This window comes from Tursiops truncatus, chromosome 19, assembly GCF_011762595.2.
Source record: "Tursiops truncatus isolate mTurTru1 chromosome 19, mTurTru1.mat.Y, whole genome shotgun sequence".
Taxonomy (NCBI): Eukaryota; Metazoa; Chordata; class Mammalia; order Artiodactyla; family Delphinidae; genus Tursiops; species Tursiops truncatus.
Genome location: NC_047052.1, coordinates 14,747,185 through 14,766,559, shown reverse-complemented (window position 1 = coordinate 14,766,559; position 19,375 = coordinate 14,747,185). Strand labels below are relative to the sequence as shown.

The 19,375-nt window shown below is 40.8% G+C and overlaps 2 long non-coding RNA genes across 3 annotated transcripts; one reads left to right on the top strand and one right to left on the bottom strand.

Moving 5' to 3' along the window:
* Positions 1-1,542: 1,542 nt before the first annotated feature.
* LOC109550068 (uncharacterized) lies at positions 1,543-19,350 on the top strand. Its single transcript, XR_004523180.2, has 3 exons — positions 1,543-1,679; positions 6,703-8,777; positions 19,217-19,350. It is a non-coding gene; the product is annotated as an uncharacterized lncRNA (long non-coding RNA).
* LOC109550066 (uncharacterized) lies at positions 1,673-7,081 on the bottom strand. Of its 2 annotated transcripts, none has more exons than XR_002176446.3 (3): positions 6,964-7,081; positions 6,748-6,876; positions 1,673-6,559 (listed from the first exon to the last, which is right to left on the bottom strand). It is a non-coding gene; the product is annotated as an uncharacterized lncRNA (long non-coding RNA). The 2 variants fall into 2 exon arrangements; XR_012328290.1 differs by having other exon boundaries at positions 6,748-6,879; positions 6,964-7,074.
* Positions 19,351-19,375: the final 25 nt, after the last annotated feature.

Genomic DNA, 19,375 nt, shown 5'->3' with positions numbered 1-19,375 from the left:
TTAGCTTTAAAGCAATCTGTACTCCTTGCACAGAAAATAATTTCCAACTAAATTAAGCAAGACTTTTGACCAGAGAGATTTGAATGGTTTCATAGAGACTCTTGGGGAAGTAGCATCCTTACAGTAAAGGAGGAGATTAGCTGACTAGGTACAGATGAAGTTAAACAGGCTGAACGACTAAGGGTCCCTGAGGACAAGTTCGTTGATGATTGAAATTAGGGGAGAAGGTAGACACATGGTAAAACACTGTGGTTGGAAAGAGGATGCAACTTCAGGGCCTGTGGCTCTGAAGCCAAGACCAAGCCACAGACCCAAATAGGACAAGTCATTAATATAAACATTAAAGACCACTCCCCACCTCACCCCCCAAAGACACCCCCTCAGACCCTGGTAATTAAAGGTAGAGGCAGATAGGATGCTTACAGAGGTGGCAGGGCACTGTCACATGTGGAACAAGAAAACTTATAGAATACAAACACACACTGAACTATTCCGAGATTATGGAAGTCTGCTTTCTAGTGTTTGGTACATGAACTCCCTTAGAGGTTGGGAAGGAAAAAACGGGATCAGCTCTGGTTTCTTTCTTTAATTCTTGCCCCATGATGAAACAGAATCCATTTACTTGGACACTCACTGTCAGTGAAAAATTACTTCTTTTTTAAATTAATTTTTATTGCAGTATAATTGACATACAACTTTGCATTAGTTTCAGGTCTACAACATAATAATTCGAGGTTTGTATATATCGTGAAATCACCACCACCGTAAGTCTAGTTAACAACCGTCACCATACATAGTTAACAGAATTTTGTTTTTCTTGTGCTGAAAGCTCTTAAGATCTACTCTTGTAGCAATTTTCAAATATGCAACACAATATTATTAACTATAGTCACCATGCTGTACACTACATCCCCATGACTTGATAATTTTATAACTGGAAGTTTGTACTTTTTGACTTCCTTCCCCTGGTTCACCCAGCCCTCCACCCCCTACCTCTGACAACCACTAATCTGTTCTCTGTATCTATGAACTCCGTTCTGGTGTTGTTTTTTTTCTTTAAACCTATTTGATGAACTCTGGTGTGTTGTTTATTTATTTATTTTTGGCTGCACTGGTTCTTAGTTGCGGTATGCAGACTTCTTAGTTGCAGCACATGGGATCTAGTTCCCCGACCAAGGATTGAACCTGGGCCCCCTGCATCTTACCCACTGGACCACCAGGGATATCCCTGGTTTTGGTTTTTCGTTTGTGTTTTGCTTTGTTTTTACATTCTACATCTAAGTGAGATCATACAGTATTTATTTGTCTTTCTCTATTTGACTTATTTCACTTAGCATAATGCCCTCTATTCACGTTGTCACAAATGGCGAAATGTCATTCTTTTTTATGGCTGAATGAGATTCCATTTGTACACATACCACATTTTCTTTATCCATTCAGCCATCAGTGGACAATTAGGTTGTTTCCCTAAGATTACTTCTTATTACAGCAACTGATTCATGCCCACCTCCCTAACATGATTGTCTTTTTTTTACTATAGGTATGTAAATTGTCACTGACATGGCAGGTAAAAGGAAATGGCATTTCCTGTGCAATTGTTGGCTGGCCATGGACCTTGGAGAGTGAGAGCGTGACTGGAGCTTCATACCGGTCTCAGAGAAGGAGCTCTTTTCCTTTAGGTACTCTTGAGAAATTATGGTGCGCTACATGTCTCTGAGGCTCTGTTCATTTTCTTCACTCCTTTTTCTTTCTGTTCCTCAGACGGGATAATTTCAATTGATCTCTCTTCAAGTCTGCTGATTCTTTCTCCTGCCTGCTCACATCTGCTGCTGAGCCCCTAGTGAACTTTTCATTTCACTTACTGTATTTTTCAGCTGCAGTCTTTTTATTTTTCCAGCTGCAGACTTTCTATTTGGTTCTTTTTAAAAATAATTTCTGTATCTTCACTGATGCTCTCTGTTTAGCAAGACAGCATTCTCATTGACTTTGTTTTAGTTCTTTGATATGATTTCCTTTATAGTTCTTTGAAGATATTTAAAATAGCTGATTTGAAATCTTTAGTAAACCGAGTGTCTTGGCTTCCTCAACAATAATCTATTGACTTGTGTGGCGGGGGGGTGTGAGAGAGAGAGAGATACTTGTTCCTTTTCATGTCTTGTGATCTTCTGTTGAAAACTGGACATTTTAAATAATAGAATGTGGCAACTCTGAAGATGAGATTTCCTTCCTCTCCCCCAGTATTTGTTGTTCTTAGTGTTTGTTGTTGTCTAGTGTCTGTTTCTAACTAATTCTGTAACGTCTGTATTCTTTGTCATGTGTGAAAACTGAAGTTTCTGCTCAGTTAGCTTAGTGGTCAGCTAATAACTAGACAGAGACTTCTTTAAATGCCTGAACCAGTCAGTCTCCCAGTCTTTGCTGAGGGGTTTTGCATGCATGTTGTGCCGTGCCTTTAGCACTCAGCAAGGCAACTGACAGCTCTGCCTCAGCCTTCACTTCCTGCTTGCTGAGAGCTTCAGGGTCACCCAGGGGTGAAAGCGTAGGGCCTTCTCAGGTATTTCCCGAGCATGCATACAGCCCTGGGCATGTGTATGACTGTGTCAGAGCTTTTCAAAACTCCTGTGGACTTCTCATTTTCCAGCTTTTCCATTTAAGCTTTTTGGTTAGCCTGTCGTTTGCCTCCCATATCAGGCAGCTGTGAAGGTAAACAGGTCGCCTCTGAATATTTTTGACAGTGCCCTCAGGGAAAAAACCTTTTTCACTGGATGAGCCTCCAGTCACATCATATAAGGACAGCCTTGCAAGTGGAGTTTTCCAAGGAACTATCAGACAAATCAAACAATGCCAATTCTCTGGGGAAGGAAGCTTTTAAGGAGCTCCAACCCCATTCTCCTCCCTCTAGTGACTGCCAGGCTGCTGGTTTTCACTGTGATCAAAGGCTGTTGGTTTTAAGGTTACCATGGAGCTAGAGAAAGGGAGCTGGGAAAATAGGGCAATTTAAAATGCCACAAAATTCACTGTTCTTACTAATATGCAGCCATTTTTCTTGCATAAACACTCCCAGGTTAATACAAACCTTTGGTTATTTACCTGAGTTCTGAAAATTTTGATTCTGGCTTTTTTGTTTGTTTGCGGTACCCGGGCCTCACTGTTATGGCCTCTCTCGTTGCGGAGCACAGGCTCCGGACGCGCAGGCTCAGCCGCTCCGCGGCATGTGGGATCTTCCCAGACCGGGGCACGAACCCGCGTCCCCTGGATCGGCAGGCGGACTCTCAACCACTGCGCCACCAGGGAAGCCCTGATTCTGGCTTTTTAAGAGAAGTTTTATCATTGCTTTTATGGAGGAATTTTCAGAGGTCTTTACTCCACCGTTTCCACTGACCCAAATGGATTTAGACAATTTACTACTTACAGCAGTAGTAGCAACCAGAGCAATATTTTGTGTCAGTTCCCAGATTCAACAGGGTGATGTAATGAGAGCCAGGTGTTAGCTGCACATGCAATGGAGGTGCATCACAAAAGAGGAACCTCAAGGTTAGGAGACTCTGATCTGATATACCAGCTGCCAGAAAACCTGCCTATCCTTCCCTGTAGAATGAGACATTATCTTCATTAGCCTGGAATGTAGAGAAATCTCTCAAGGGGTGAGAAGAGGGCATTTCTATCTTTATGACCCTAGAATGTCTCTGGGGAGTAGGATGTCTCTATCTTTACAATCTGGAAATGCAAATAAGTTGGCTCCCAAGAGAGTTCCTGACTGTCTGTTTTCAGGGCTGTCTGCTTATACAAAGATACTTGAAAAGACAGTCCAGGAGCAAAGTTTTCATTAATGCCTAAATGGGAAGCATTCATAGAGAATTGCCTTCCAACACTGCCTCTGTTCTGTCAGTCTAACTGTTATTCTTCTAAAGTATGTTGTCTTTTCTCTTTTTAATATTTTCTCTTTATCCTTGATGTTCCAAATTTTACCATAATTCTTTTCACTGTAGATTCACTGTTTATACTGTTTAGTACTCAGAATGTACTTAAAATTTTTTTTGTTGTGGTAAAATACACATAACATAAAATGTAGTGTTGATATACAGAATCATGTCTTAAAGTCGCAGAAATTCTCAGATGTTACTTCTGAAAATATTGCTCCTCTGGCATTGCTTTACTCTATGCTGGAGCCTCTGAAACTATCCTCCACGTTTTTAAGCCGCTCTTGCGTGCATATCTTTTTTGTCTCTCTGTGATGTGTTCTGGGTGAATTCCTTCATACTACCTTTTGGTTCACTAATTTTCTCTTTAACCAGGTCCCTTTCTCCTAATTTTTTTGTTTGAGGACCATATTTTTCAGTGTCAAGAGTTCTAATTTATTCCTGTTTTTCATAATTTTTTATTATTTTAAAGTGAACATTATTCCTTGTATCTTTGAGCAACCTGAAATACTTAAAGTCTTTGTCAGACTGTCCCATGAAATTAATTTCTTCTGGCCTGAATTACTGACTGTGTTGGCTGCCTTTCTTAGCATTAGATTTCTTCATGTGTTTAGGAATTTGGGGGTGTAGGTTGGTTTCATTTTTAAATCTCAACCTCTCTCTCTCTTTTCTCCACACATCCCTGACTCGTACTTTTTTGATGTTTTCATCCAACCCTTCACATCACTAATCTAGAACTAGGTCTTATTCTGTTATACCATTTTGGAGCTCCTGTTCCTCCATGAAATTAAAGAAACCAGATCTGTTGCACGTCTTGTCATGAGCCAGTGGATCTCTTGGCTCAGTTCCTGGCCGTGGGACTGTCCACTCTCACCCACCTCCCTACTTATAAATGTGTGGCCCTGTGGCAGTTTTCTGTTCTGCAGAATTCTTCCACGAGCTCCAGCCTCAACCCTGGCTTCAGGCAGTGAAGTTGGCTTTACTCTCCCTTTCCCCACTCCATGAATCACTTTCAGTTCCAGTTACTCTATGGGAATCCGACTTTGACCTGTGTATGCCTTCTTCCAGACCTGGAGCGCAGAATCCTGTGGCTTCTTCCCCACCTACCATCTTGTTTCTCATTCCAGTCCTCTTTCTCAGAGACTTTTATTGTGTTTTTAAGCCCAGCCAGTGTTTTGGGTTCTTTCTTTTTATATCCTATTTATAGTTCCTTTTGGAGTAGAGAAGGTGCTCCAAGTATGAATTTACCAAACTATCTTGACTGGAAGCTTAATGCAAACTTTCTAAGAGTAAAAGATTTATCGAAACTCTGATAAAGCTAAAACAAGCTTTGTTTTTAAAATCTCATGCAATAAAATTACCCTTATCTTCAAAAACCTTTTACCCCAAAATAACAAAAAAATCGTATCATCAAGTCGCCTGAAAGCTTCTTCACGGAGGTGCTGAACAGTGGCCGAGTTGTTGCTGTGCAGCTAGCTGCCAGGCAAACCACATTCTAGACTAGGGCACTTTCAGAATGAAATCTCCTGCCTTTCCTGTTCTAATTTATCTTGTTAGACACCTGTTCTCCTCCATGATTGTAGAAAATCTCACCCAGGATTGTCTGTGGCTCTCAGTCACAACTTGACATCCCTGGACCCAGTTTACAAGAGTCCAGCGGCTCACCTGCTGCATGACCCTCCTTCTCTGCAACATGGTCACCTATGTCACGTTCTAAAAGATGAACGGCACCACCACCAAGAGACATGAGCACGCTGTGGGTGAGCCCTGATGTGTGCTGTTTGTGGCACGTAGTCCTTTGATTACTCCACTCTCCTTCCTTCCAAAGTTAGAAACAAAATGAGTATGTGCCTTCATTTTTCCTCTGCTGCCCTCACATTAGAATATACTCATTTAATTCCACTCTTAAAGGAGAATAATCATTTATTCTAACATTACACATTTTCCCACAGATCTCTTTTATTAACACATGATCAGGATCTTTACTGCCATGATAACTTGTTATCCTTAGATAATCATAGTTAAATTGCTAAATAAATACTTAAACCTGGGAGAGGAATGCCTTGGAGATGATTTTAACTGTTGAGGATGAGGGCTGTACGTCCTGCTTTTCTTTCAGGGCCCATTTGCTGTGACCTGGTCTGAACTGCTCGTCAGCATCCCAACTGCTGTCATCCTTTTCCCCATCAGTCTTGGGATTGGGCGGCTTTTCCTGTTGATTCAACCACAGGAACCTCTACCTCTCTTTCCTCCCATCCAGGCCTCCTGCCTCTCAGATGCTTCTTTTGAGCCTCTGTCTCTCTCACAGAGATAGATGAGGTAAGCTTGGTATCAAATTTTACAGGTAAACGTCATGCTCCCTCCCCCATGTAGTGGAAGAAGTCAGTAGAAAGGATCTCCTGCAAGGCTCCTGAGGTCCTGTTAAACTTAATAGTTTTTCTCTAATTCCTGTCCCCCGAGTCATCACTGTGCCTCTGGTTTTTTTCTCTTCATTATGGAGTGATGTGAGCACTGATGTGTGTGCAGAATGTACTACTCTGGAGGTGTTTTAGTTTTCAACGTTTGATCAAACGGTCTCTTCTTCTTTCATCCTAGATTCTCTCATAAAACTAGTTCTGAAGCTACTGTAAGGTGACTTCTTTCTGAAAAAGGAGAGAAAGTGAAAAACTGAGGTTCTTTACACTAAGCATATGCCCAGAAGAAACAGCCTTCTTACCATCTGTAATTGCTACCGGTCCTGGGTTTAATGTAAAACTAACTTTTCTCATCTTGGTTCTACATTCAGGAATTAAAGGAAACTGTGGGATTCCTACTCAGAAGAAATACGTACCTACTCTGAGTGCGAACAGTCTTCATGGAGTTCTTTCTTTTCTTACAACATTAACCAGCTGGTGAAGCTCTTATCCAGCCTCGTCTGTTGTTACTTAGAGGGTCAAGGCCGTCACCAGCGGGCAGAACCCTACTGGGCAAATGGTAAAGTTCATTAAGTTTCCATATCTAATCTTTTATCAGCCTCCCACTCTCTTACTTTCGTATTCGTTCTTACCTCTCAGCATAACCAACAGGCATGGTATGACCTTCTGCTTGTTTTAATTTCCTTAAACTTCCAGTATGGAGCTGATAGCTTAGATCCCTCTGATGGCTTCTTAGACAATATATCTGGTCTTACAAAGTAAAGGATTAAGGAAAACCCACAAAAAATGTCTTCTGCCTCAGACCCCCATATTTCATCTACTTTGTCGGGGGCTATTGAAACTTGTCCTTCTTTTTCTTCTATGGAATGATGAGATTATGCGATTTATGGATTCTTGAATATAGTTTGGGCCTTCTGAGCACTTAGAGTTTACATGTACTGCAGTTCTGATGAAAAAGTGCAATTAACTTTACAAGTTTTTCGATTCTGTATCAAAGTATAGAATTGTACAAGTTGCTGTGAATTCACCAGCGTGCTCAGAGAAGACAATAACTCTGCAGGTGTTGGGTCCAGTCTCCAGTGACTGGGAAAATTTAACCTCATCATCAGTTAATGAGTTGCTAATTTCTACCAGGAATTACTATTTATTGAAATCTTCCACTTGTCCAAGTGTCAACCTGGAATGTACTTTCAGTGGTTCCTGAAAACCACCATCATTTCCACAGTTACCTGCTCAGAGTTCTGCGGAAGCTTCAATCTCACTTAGGCACGCTGGGTCCCGCCCAGGCCCATCAGCCTTGTGACTTCCTAGATGCAGTCAGCCAACTGCAAGAACTCCAGGAACTGCTGGAAATGCATATTCTTCCCACAGAGCAAGGGCCATCCAGGTAATGCATAGCACCAGGCTTTCTTTATCACCTGTAATCTTCCTAAACCTGTCTCTCAGCTGTTGGCTATGAGATTATTCCTTCAACTTCTGTTCCTAAGGGACGCAGCCAGAGCCTTCCCCATCCTGAGCCCAGACGGGAAGCAGCCCATCTCTAATGGCCAGCTCAGATGGTTGACTTACTTCTGCTGGCTCCTTCTGGTGTCACTAGCCTGGCCTCAGCCTTTTTTGCAGCACTTTATAACCTGGAACTGAACAAAGACCAAGCCACCAGCTGGATTATTTCGATATTATCATTGCTTCAGAACATCTTCATCACCAGTAAAGGTACGTGAGAAACAGTGACACTGGCTGCTTCAGAACATCTTCATCACCAGTAAAGGTACGTGAGAAACAGTGACACTGGCATGGGAGGAAACATTGTAGTTGCAGGAAGCTTGGGAAACCGAGGTCTGTGGGTGTCAGTCCAGGGTGTCTAATGATTCTTACAACTTGACAAAAACAAAAAAACAAAACGGAAATTGGCAGAGTGAAATTTGTTAGGGGTATGTGTGCAGTAGTCACAGAAAAAACTAACTAGAACTGATGGACTAGTAGAAGTTTAGCAAAAAAGGATTGGGAAGTTAAGAGGGACAAGTGAAAAACCAACACTAAACTACATTAAAAAAAAAAAAAAAAACAGAAAATTTACCTTTTAAAAATCTTCCCTTCCCTGGTGGAACAGTGGTTAAGAATCCGCCTGCCAATGCAGGGGACACGAGTTCGAGCCCTGGTCCGGGAAGATCCTACATGTCGCGGAGCAAGTAAGCCCTGCGCCACAACTACTGAGCCTGTGCTTTAGAGCCCACGAGCCACAACTACTGAGCCCCTGTGCCACAACTACTGAAGCCCGCACACCTAGAGCCCGTGCTCCACAACAAGAGAAGCCACAGCAATGAGAAGCCTGCACACCACAATGAAGAGTAGCCCCCACTCACTGCAACTAGAGAAAGCCCACGCACAGCAATGAAGACCCAACACAGTGAAAAATTAATTAATTAATTAATTATTTAAAAAGATGGTAAGTTTTTTGTTATGTGTATTTTACTAATTTTTAAAATCCAGTCTGTTCACATTTTCCCAGTTGTCTTATAAGTATTTATAGTTGTTTTGTTCAAATCTAAATAAGGTCCATGTGTTGCAATGAGTTTGTCTCAAGTATTTTTAATATTTAATCTATAGATTCTCCCTCCTTCTTTCTCTTTCTGTCACTCTCTATTCCTGCTATTTTTCTTACAATATATGTATTGAAGAAACCAAGTTGTTTGTCCTACAGAGTTTCCAACATTCTGGATTTTGGTGACAGGATTACTTCTGCTTTAAGAACCTACAAGCACACTTGGGGAACTTTTAAAACTCTTGGTGCCCAGGCCTCTCTCCAGACCAATCAAAGTGTAATCCCTGGAGATGGGATCCAAGGCCCAACATGTCAAAAGCTTCCCAGGTGATTCCATTGTGCAGCCCCATTTGAGACCCACTGATCCTAGAAGAGGAACAGAGTACAAGGAGTAGGTACACCTTAAATAAAAAGAACTGCTGGAAGAGACAAACCAAAAAATAGCAAGAGCTCTTAAGGAGATTCCATTACATCAGACACACAGACAAAGGCTTTTAGGAAATGAAAAACATTTACAGATTTTAAAAATTCAGAAGTTGAATTGAAGATGTCATTATTGGGGACTTCCCTGATGGTCCAGTGGTAAAGAATCTGCCTTCCAATGCAGGGAACATGGGTTCAATCCCTTACTGGGGAACTAAGATCCCACATGCCACGCATGGGGCAACTAAGCCCGCATGCCACAACTACTGAGGCTGCGCACCTCAACTAGAGAGCCTGTGTGCTGCAAACTACAGAGCCCATGCACTCTGGATCCCATTGGCCACAACTAGAGAGAGAAAATCTGCACTCCACAACTAGAAAGAAGCCCAAGGGCCACAACAAAGAGCCTGCGCTGCAAATGAAAGATCCCACATGCCTCAACGAAGATCCCACATTAAGATCTGATGCAGCCAAAATAATAAGAAAAATATATATATGTATAAAAAAAGATGTCATTATTGAGACTCAAATTAATGGATCAGGAAGATCAAACTAAAATGCAAAACATAAGACATGTATATAAAAATATTGAAAGTATAAAGAAAAAGAGACTTAAACAGTAGATCCAGGGGACTTAACATGCAGTTAAGATGAGTGGTAATAATAAAACAGATGAAAAAATTCCACTGTTGCAAAGAAATACTGAATTTATTGACAGGCCTCAACTAGTTCCAGGCATAGTTAACTTAAAAAGACACACTGAGGGCTTCCATGGTGGCGCAATGGTTGAGAGTCCGCCTGCCGATGCAGGGGACACAGGTTCGTGCCCCGGTCTGGGAGGATCCCACATGCTGCGGAGCGGCTGGGCCCGTGAGCCATGGCCGCTGAGCCTGTGCGTCCGGAGCCTGTGCTCCACAACGGGAGAGGCCGCAACAGCGAGAGGCCCGAGTACCGCAAAAAAAAAAAAAAAAAAAGACACACTGAAATGGAGGACAGTAGTTCTGGAACAGGGCCCAAGATTCTGCATTCCTAACAGTTTCCTAGGTGATGCTGCTGCTGATCTGTGGGTCACACTTCAAGTAGTATCACTATGAATGCAAACCTAGTTCCTCTGAAAAGTCAATATCACGAGAGAAAAATTAATGGGTGAGCGCTGTTCTAGATCCTTTGAATAAATGAGCCATTTTTAATATGGGTCAGATAGTATACTAGGAAATTATTGATCATTTCCTTAAGTGTGATAATTATATGAAAATAGCCTGATTTTTAGGAGACACATGCTTGAAAACAGGAAGCCCTTGCCTTCCACTGTTTGTTTGTACATGAATTTCATTTACTCTGGTTCAGTTGAAAAACACCAGTTTCCCAGCAACACAGTTCAAATCTCAGTTACCAGGACTTCCCTGGTGGTACAGTGGTTAAGAATCCGCCTGCCAGTGCAGGGGACACGGGTTCGATCCCAGTTCGGGAAGATCCCACATGCCACCGAGCAACTAAGCTCTCGTGCCACAACTACTGAGCCTGCACTCTAGGGCCAACAAGCCACAACTACTGAGCCCACGACCTAGAGCCAGAGCTCTGCAACAAGAGAAGCCACTGCAATGAGAAGACCGCACACCGCAACGAAGAGTAGCCCCTGATCGCGACAACTAGAGAAACCTGCATGCAGCGATGAAGACCCAATGCGGCCAAAAATAAAAATAAAAATAAAAATAATTAATTAAATGGATAACCAACAAGAACCTACTGTATAGCAAAAAAAAAAAAAAAAAAAATCTCAGTTATCATGGTATATAAACTGTGAGTGATTGCATAAAGTACCAACTGCTTCTAGCCCTTTAGCCCATATTACTATTTATTGAAATCTTCTACTTGTCCAAGTGTCAACCTGGAATGTACTTTCAGTGGTTCCTGAAAACCACCATCATTTCCACAGTTACCTGCTCAGAGTTCTGCGGAGGCTTCAATCTCACTTAGGCACACTGGGTCCCGCCCAGGCCCATCAGCCTTGTGACTTCCTAGATGCAGTCAGCCAACTGCAAGAACTCCAGGAACTGCTGGAAATGCATATTCTTCCCACAGAGCAAGGGCCATCCAGGTAATGCATAGCACCAGGCTTTCTTTATCACCTGTAATCTTCCTAAACCTGTCTCTCAGCTGTTGGCTATGAGATTATTCCTTCAACTTCTGTTCCTAAGGGACGCAGCCAGAGCCTTCCCCATCCTGAGCCCAGACGGGAAGCAGCCCATCTCTAATGGCCATAATTCACTACATAAATTAACAGGTGCACATCATGATCAGTGATCAATCGTGTCACTTCTCAAAGTCTGGGTGATTGGTCACCTGTGATCCTGTTTATGTACAGACAGCAAATTGTGTAGTTGTGTTATTTCTTTGTCTCCCAGTCATAAACTCTGTGACATTTACCATGAAATGGATAATTGAAAGAGGACCTTGGCCAACAGAGATGAAAATGCAGCAAATTAACAAAATAACACTGAAAGTGAAATTTGAATAGAATGTAAATGGAGTTATACAAGAAGCCGCTGACCATGGGAAGGTGGCCTGTGTTCAGGAAACTGTAGATACGCAGCCAGGTGAACTTAGTAAAGTCAAACTTACCAACATAAATGTAGAAATTGGTTATGAAGAAAAGGATGATGGTGTCCCAAAGGAAGTAACACTGGCAAAAAACTAACATTAAAGTGACTCTCGGAGATATATCACAGCATTGAAAGCATAAAGGATAAGATGCTGGAAGCCAATGCCAACTTAAAACAGTATGACAGTTCACCAAAGGCACAGACAAAATGCTCTCCCCGTATCCTAAGTTATACAAGAGGAAGGCCAGCACTGTTCAAATTATTCTTGATAAACTTTCTACAAAGAAGTAACTTTAATTCTCAACGTTTCTAATATTTTAAATTACATATTAGTTTTACTACTTCTAAATTTTTCCTTATACCTTTATAACGAACAATAAGAGATTTTAATGTTTTGACACAAATCTTTAAATGTCACAGAATGATCATAATTTTTCCCCACTGATGATTAAGATCACTTTGCACAGTTTCAGCTTGCTAGGTCATTTGTATGATCCCACACTACCATGTAAAGTGAGAATTACCTTTAATTAGGTGTGAAATGTCATGTCTGTTATTTTCAAGTGCTTCAGAAAAAGAAGCAAAACAAATACGGTGAAAAGTTAACTTTTGTATTTTCCAATTTTTATGTATGTTTTTTAAATTTAATAATAAAATGTCAGATAAAAATGACTCAATGGGGACTTCCCTGGTGGTCCAGTGGTTAAGATTCCACACTCCCAATGCAGGGGGCCTGGGTTCGATCCCTGGTCGGGGAACTAGATCCCACATGCTGCAACTAAGAGTTCACATGCCGCAGCTACGAAGCCCACATGCTGCAATTAAATATCCCGTGTGCCACAACTAAGACCTGGTGCAGCCAAACAAATGAATAAACAAAATAAATATTTAAAAAAATAGTAACTCAGTGGATCATATACTCAAAGGTAAAATTACAAACCTTTTAGAAGGAAACATAGGTGAAAATCTTCGAAACCTTAGGCTAGGCAAAGAGTTCTTATATACATACATTACCAAAAACACAATCCAGGAAAGAAAAAAATAGGTAAATTGGACTTCATCAAAATTAAACATTTTGCTGTATGAAAGATACCTTTTTTATTGAAATGTAGTTGATTTACAATGTTGTGTTAGTTTCTGGTGTACAGCAAACGATTGAGTTATAAGTATTCGTATTCTTTTCCATTATGGTTTATTAGGGAATACTGAATATCCCTGTGCTATACAGTAGGACCTTATTGTTTATTTTTTATATAGTAGTTTGTATCTACTAATCCCAAAGTCCTAATTTATCCCTTCCCCACCTCCTTTCCCCTTTGGTAACCATAAGTTTGTTTTCTGTCTGAGTCTGTTTACATTTTGCAGATAAGTTCATTTGTATTATTTTTTAGATTCCACATATAAGTGATATAATGGTATTTGTCTTTCTCTTTCTTATTTACTTCACTTAGTATCATAATCTGTAGGTCCTTCCATGTTGCTGCAAATGGCATTCATTCTTTTTTATGGCTAAGTAGCATTCCGTGGTATATATGTACCACATCTTCTTTATCCATTCATCTGTTGATGGACATTTAGGTTGTTTCCATTTCTTGGCTGTTGTAAATAGTGACACCCCTATGACATAGGGGTGCATGTATCTTTTCAAATTACAGTTTTGTCCGGATATATGCTTAGGAGTGGGATTGCTGGATCATATGGCAACTCTATTTTTAGTTTTTTGAGGAACCTCCATACTGTTTTCCATAGTGGCTGCACCAATTTACATTCCCACCAAGGGTAGGAGGCTTCCCTTTTCTCCACACCCTCTAGAGCATTTGTTATTTGTAGACTTTTTAATGATGGCCATTCTGAGCAGTGTGAGGTGATACCTCATTGTAGTTTTGATTTGTATTTCTCTAATAATTAACAGTGATGAGCATCTTTTCATGTGCCTGTTGGCCATCTGTATGTCTTTTTGGAGAAATGTCTATTAAGGTCTTCTGCCCAGTTTTTGATTGCATTGTTTGTTTTTTTGTTATTGAGTTGTATGAGCTGCTTGTGTATTTTGGAAATTAAGCCCTTGTCAGTTGTATCATTTGCAAATATTTTCTCCCAATCCGTAGATCGTCTTTTCATTTGATTTATGGTTTCCTTTGCTGTGCAAAAGCGTATAAGTTTGATTAAGTCCCATTTGTTTTTTGGGTTTTTTTGCTTTTATTTCTGTTTCCTTGGGAGAGTGACCTAAGAAAACATTGGTATGATTGATGTCAGAGAATGTTTTGTCTATGTTCTCTTCTAGGAGTTGTATGGTGTCATGTTTTATTTTTAAGTCTTTAAGCCATTTTGAGCTTATTTTTGTGTGAGGGTGTGTTCTAACTCACTGATTTACATGCTACAATCCAACTTTCCCAGCACCACTTGCTGAAGAGACTGTCTTTTCTCCATTGGATATTCTTGCCACCTTTGTGAGAGATTAATCGACCATAGGTGTGTGGGTTTATTTCTGTGCTCTCTATTCTGTTCTATTAAGCCATATGTCTGTTTTTGTGCCAATACCATGCTGTTTTGATTACTGTAGCTTTGCAGTATTGTCTGAAGTAGAATGACTAAAATATCGATAATACTAAATGCTGGTGAGGACGCAGAGTAACTGGAAACTCTCATTCATTGGTGGTAGAAATGAAAAAATGGCATAGCCACTTTGGAAAGCAGTTTACCAGTTTCATACAGAGTTATACAGTTACCATATAACTTAGTAATTGCACTCCCAGGTGTTTACCCAAAAGAAATAAAAACCGGGACTTCCCTGGTGGTCCAGTGGTAAAGAATCTGCCTTCTAATGCAGGGGACGCGGGTTCAGTCCTTGGTCAGGGAACTAAGATTCCCACATGCCGCAGGGCAGCTAAGCCCATGTGCCACAACTACTGAGCTCGTGCGCCTCAATGAGAGAGGCTGCGTGCTGCAAATTACAGAGTTCATGTGCCCTGTAGCCTGCGCACCACAACTAGAGAAGAGAAAACCCTCACGCCACAACTAGAGAGAAGCCCACGTGCCTCAACAAAGACCCAACACAGCCAAAAATAAATAAGTAAATAATTAAGTAGAAATAAAAACTTATGTTCACACAGAATTGTGTGAATATTTGTAGCACCTTTATTCATAATTGCCAAGGATGGGACTTCCCTGGCAGTCCAGTGGTTAAGACTCTGCGCTTCCACTGCAGGGGGTACGGGTTTGATCCCTGGTCAGGGAACTAAGATCCCACATGCCACATGGTGTGGCCAATAATAATAATTATAATTATAATAATTGCCAAGGATGGAACCAACCCAAATGCCCATCAGCTGGTGAATGGATAAGCTGTGGTACATCCATACAGTAGACTACTCAGCAATGAAAAAGAACAAACTACTGGTACATGTAGTGACATGGATGAATCTCAGATGTATTATTGTAAGTGAAAGAAGCCAGTTCCAAAAGCATACTTTATGATTCCATTTATATGACATTCTGCAAAAAGCAAAACCTACATGGATGAAGAATCTTTCAGTGGTTCCCAGAGATGGAGGTAGTAAAAAGGGCTGATCACAAAGGGGCAGCATCAGGGAATTTTTGGGGGTGATGAAACTGTAACGTATCTTGATTATAGTGGTGGATACTCTGTGTATTTGTCAACACGTAGAATTATACACCAAAAAGAGTGTTTTTTTAATGTGTGTAAATACATTTTTTAAAGCTAAAAACCTTTGTATTACAATGGCTAAAAACTGTAAAAAGTTCCTCTTCACTGGTCAAATAACTTAGAACAGTAAGATTCAATTTTGCTTTTAAAAATGGCAAAGGAAAACAAATGATAATACACAGTGATACCAGGGAAAATGGGCACTTAATGCTGGTTGAGGAAAATCTGGCAGTATACAGTAAAAGCCTTCAAATTCTGCATCCCTTTGCTGAGTAAGTTTCATTTCTAAGGATCTATTCTGAGAAAATTCAGAGTGGTTTATAATAATAAAATGGCAACAATTTAAATGTTCAAAAATAGGATATTGCTTAATATAAGACAGCCATATCTGTGTAATGGGATACTGAGCAGCCATTTAAAATGTTATAGAAAATGTAAGGATGTGGAAAACTGGTCCAGATATATTAAGACAAAAATGATTAATGGATGTATTCCAAATTTTTTAAGTTTCTTAAATATCTCTGTTTTTGAAAATTTTTATAATAAATGTATATAAGTTTTTAAAAGTTGGAAAGTATAAAAAGAGGAACAGGAGATGGAAACCAGTGTGTTAGCTTAGCTATCGGTATTGCTAAAGTGCAGTTTGGTTGAACTCATGGCCAAGTGTACTTTTTAGTAATTTCCCCTCAGATGTAATGCTTGAGACAATCCACTAGAGGGCGACTTTAGGTCTGCAGAGCAGACACACCTGGAATTGCCACATCACAATAGGGGTGTGTGGCAACGGGCCGGAAATACTACTCTTGTCCTTTGTTCTCTGAGGACTGGAGCACTTTCCTCCCCTCCCAGGAAATTTAAGGAGCGGGGGATACTTGTTTCCCCTAACAGAGGCTTAAGGTCTTACTCAATTCTAAGATTCCATGCCTGCTTCAGCAAAACTGGCACTTTCAAAAATATTGCTTCTTCAGTCTAGCACATCAAAGTTGTTCCAAAAACAGGTGTCAGTGAACACCTTATACAGATCATCACAAATCATTTAATAGTTTAAACTTTCCTAGCCAAGCAGATTAAGGACTACAAGCAAAAATACAAAGATTAACATTATATCAACCACATCCTCATGGTTATGCAAAAATAATTATGAATTTACTTAATTCTCAGTTTTCCATAAAAATAAAGGGCCAAGTCACTGAAATGTATTAATCATACCCACCTTCACCTTTACCTAACAGCGCCACCTTCTTGGTTCCTGTAATATCTGCTCATTAAGTTTCTTCTCTGACTTTCCTGTCTAGGTGATCTTCCTCACATTGTTTCACTCACTGCTGCTGAACAGGATGCTGTGCTTCACAAAGAGAAGGAACATCAACAGGATCTTGGCAGTCTTGGGTAATTCAAGTAGTTCTAACTAATATCTAATTTTGCAAATAGCAAATTGTATCAGAACAGTGGGCTCCTAGCCACCTCACTGGCTCAGAGGAATCTATCCATTCAGGATCTTGTCTCTGACCAGCTGTTGCACCTTCTTCCCAGCCCAAGACTAACCAGTGCGTCACCAACACTCTTTGTGATCCATCCCTCCTTAGATCTCTCAATGCTTCTACTCTTCCCTGTATTCTAGATTCCTTCCTAGTGTTTCTACCTTTGAGCCCCAAGTGCTGATTCCAACTGCTCACCCTCTGTATCTGAATGCCTGCAGGTATCTCAAATTAAACATGCCCCAAGCAGAATTATTTGCCTGCCCCACAAATTCACTTCTTTACTCTGTCTTCTCATTTCAGTTAATAGCATCACCATTCTCTAAAAACATAATAATCCTAAATCCCACCCACCATTCAGTCACCAAACCTGAGGGAGTCTACCCTCTAAATAACTGACTAGAGCCACTCATATTACATGGATGAAACTCACAAACACAAAGATGGCTGAAAAGCAAACTGCAGAAAAATTAACACATTTTTTTAACATCTTTATTGGAGTATAATTGCTTTACAATGGTGTGTTGGTTTCTGCTTTATAACAAAGTGAATCAGTTATACATATATCCCCATATCTCATCCCTCTTGCATCTCCCTCCCTCCCACCCTCCCTATACCACCCCTCTAGGTGGTCACAAAGCACCGAGCTGATCTCCCTGTGCTATGCGGCTGCTTCCCACTAGCTATCTGTTTTACATTTGGTAGTGTATATATGTCAGTGCTACTCTCTCACTTTGTCTCAGCTTACCCTTCCCCCTCCCCGTGTCCTCAAGTCCATTCTCTACGTCTGCGTCTTCATTCCCATCCTGCCCCTAGGTTCTTCATGACCATTTGTTTTGTTGTTGTTGTTTTTTCTTTTTGTGGTATGCGGGCTTCCCACTGCTGTGGCCTCTCCCGTTGCGGAGCACAGTCTCCGGACGCGCAGGCTCAGCGGCCATGGCTCACGGGCCCAGCCGCTCCGCGGCACGTGGGATCTTCCCGGACCGGGGCACGAACCCGCGTTCCCTGCATCGGCAGGCGGACTCTCAACCACTGCACCACCAGGGAAGCCCGACCATTTGTTTTTTTAACACACCATTTTAATCATGCAAAACAATGCATGTCTTGCTTAGAGACATATTTTTTAATGAAGAAATGCATAGGATGATACACTCCAAAATTTAGGAGAGGATTAGCTCTCTGAAGGAAAGAAGGGATACCATCACAGAGGTACACAGCAGATTTTATCTTGGCAATCACTTATTTCTTAAACTGAGTGGTGGGCACGCTGCTAAGGGGTTGGTATCTTATTCCTTATGAGATTGAAAAGTTAGTAATCTGACTATAACTGCCTTCCTAGCCCTCATTTCATCTCTCCGTCTCTTGAATTGCTGTTCCCTCTACTAAAATGACTTTTTTCTTGTCCTTATCCTTGTCCATCTAGAGAATTCTTTCTGACTCAACATTCAAAACAGATGTCACATGTCACTGCCTCTGGGCCACCTTCTCTGAATTCCTCAGGGAGGTTTTTCTTTTCAGTGATCCCTCAGCATTTGGTTCTTACAGGCTGACAAGTTTTAGGTCATAGTCTAACTCCCTTTCTCTCTCCGTCTTGATTTACGTGTCTCTATATTCTTCTGCTTACAGTGTGGTCTGGAGACCAGCAGCGCTGGCATCTCCTGGAACTGTCAGATATGCAGAATCTTAGGCCTCACCCCAGAAACTGCATTTTAACAAAATTCCAGGTCATCCCCTGGCACATTAAACTTTGAGAACCACCACTCTGGAACAGTGCTCCCATCGGGTGGTCCACTGACTAAAACTGTGTTTCTAGTCCAAGATAAGTACAGAAATTGAGAATAAGCATTTAGAAACTTTTAGAGCAGTTGGGCAGACTAATTTTAGGCCTATTGAATCTAATTTTCAAAATGGTTCTTGTATTTTGTAGGCCTCTGTTCTATGTCATTTTCCTAGTAATTCGTTTTTACTGTATTTTTACAAAAGTATCAGTCCCTGATGGATTGGAAATTTTTTTTTTAAGTCTTTCATGATAGTTTGGGAAGGGCTGCTTAGAGAGCTTTATTCTCTATTTCAACATTTAACAGGAGATACTCATAGAAGATGCTCAACAAATGTTGATGAATAACTACTTAATGAAATATACCCTTTTTTGGCCTATATTTGAATTTTTGACAGCAAGATGTCCTTCATCATTACCCGGTTCAAGAGATGAAAACAACCCCATCTGCGTAGCCCCAGCTATGAATGGTCCAGTTAAGCGCCCAGAAAGAACCTTGAAAGAGAAGAAATTCTTCAAGTTGACAGGAGATATTTTGGGTATGGAGAAAAAATGGT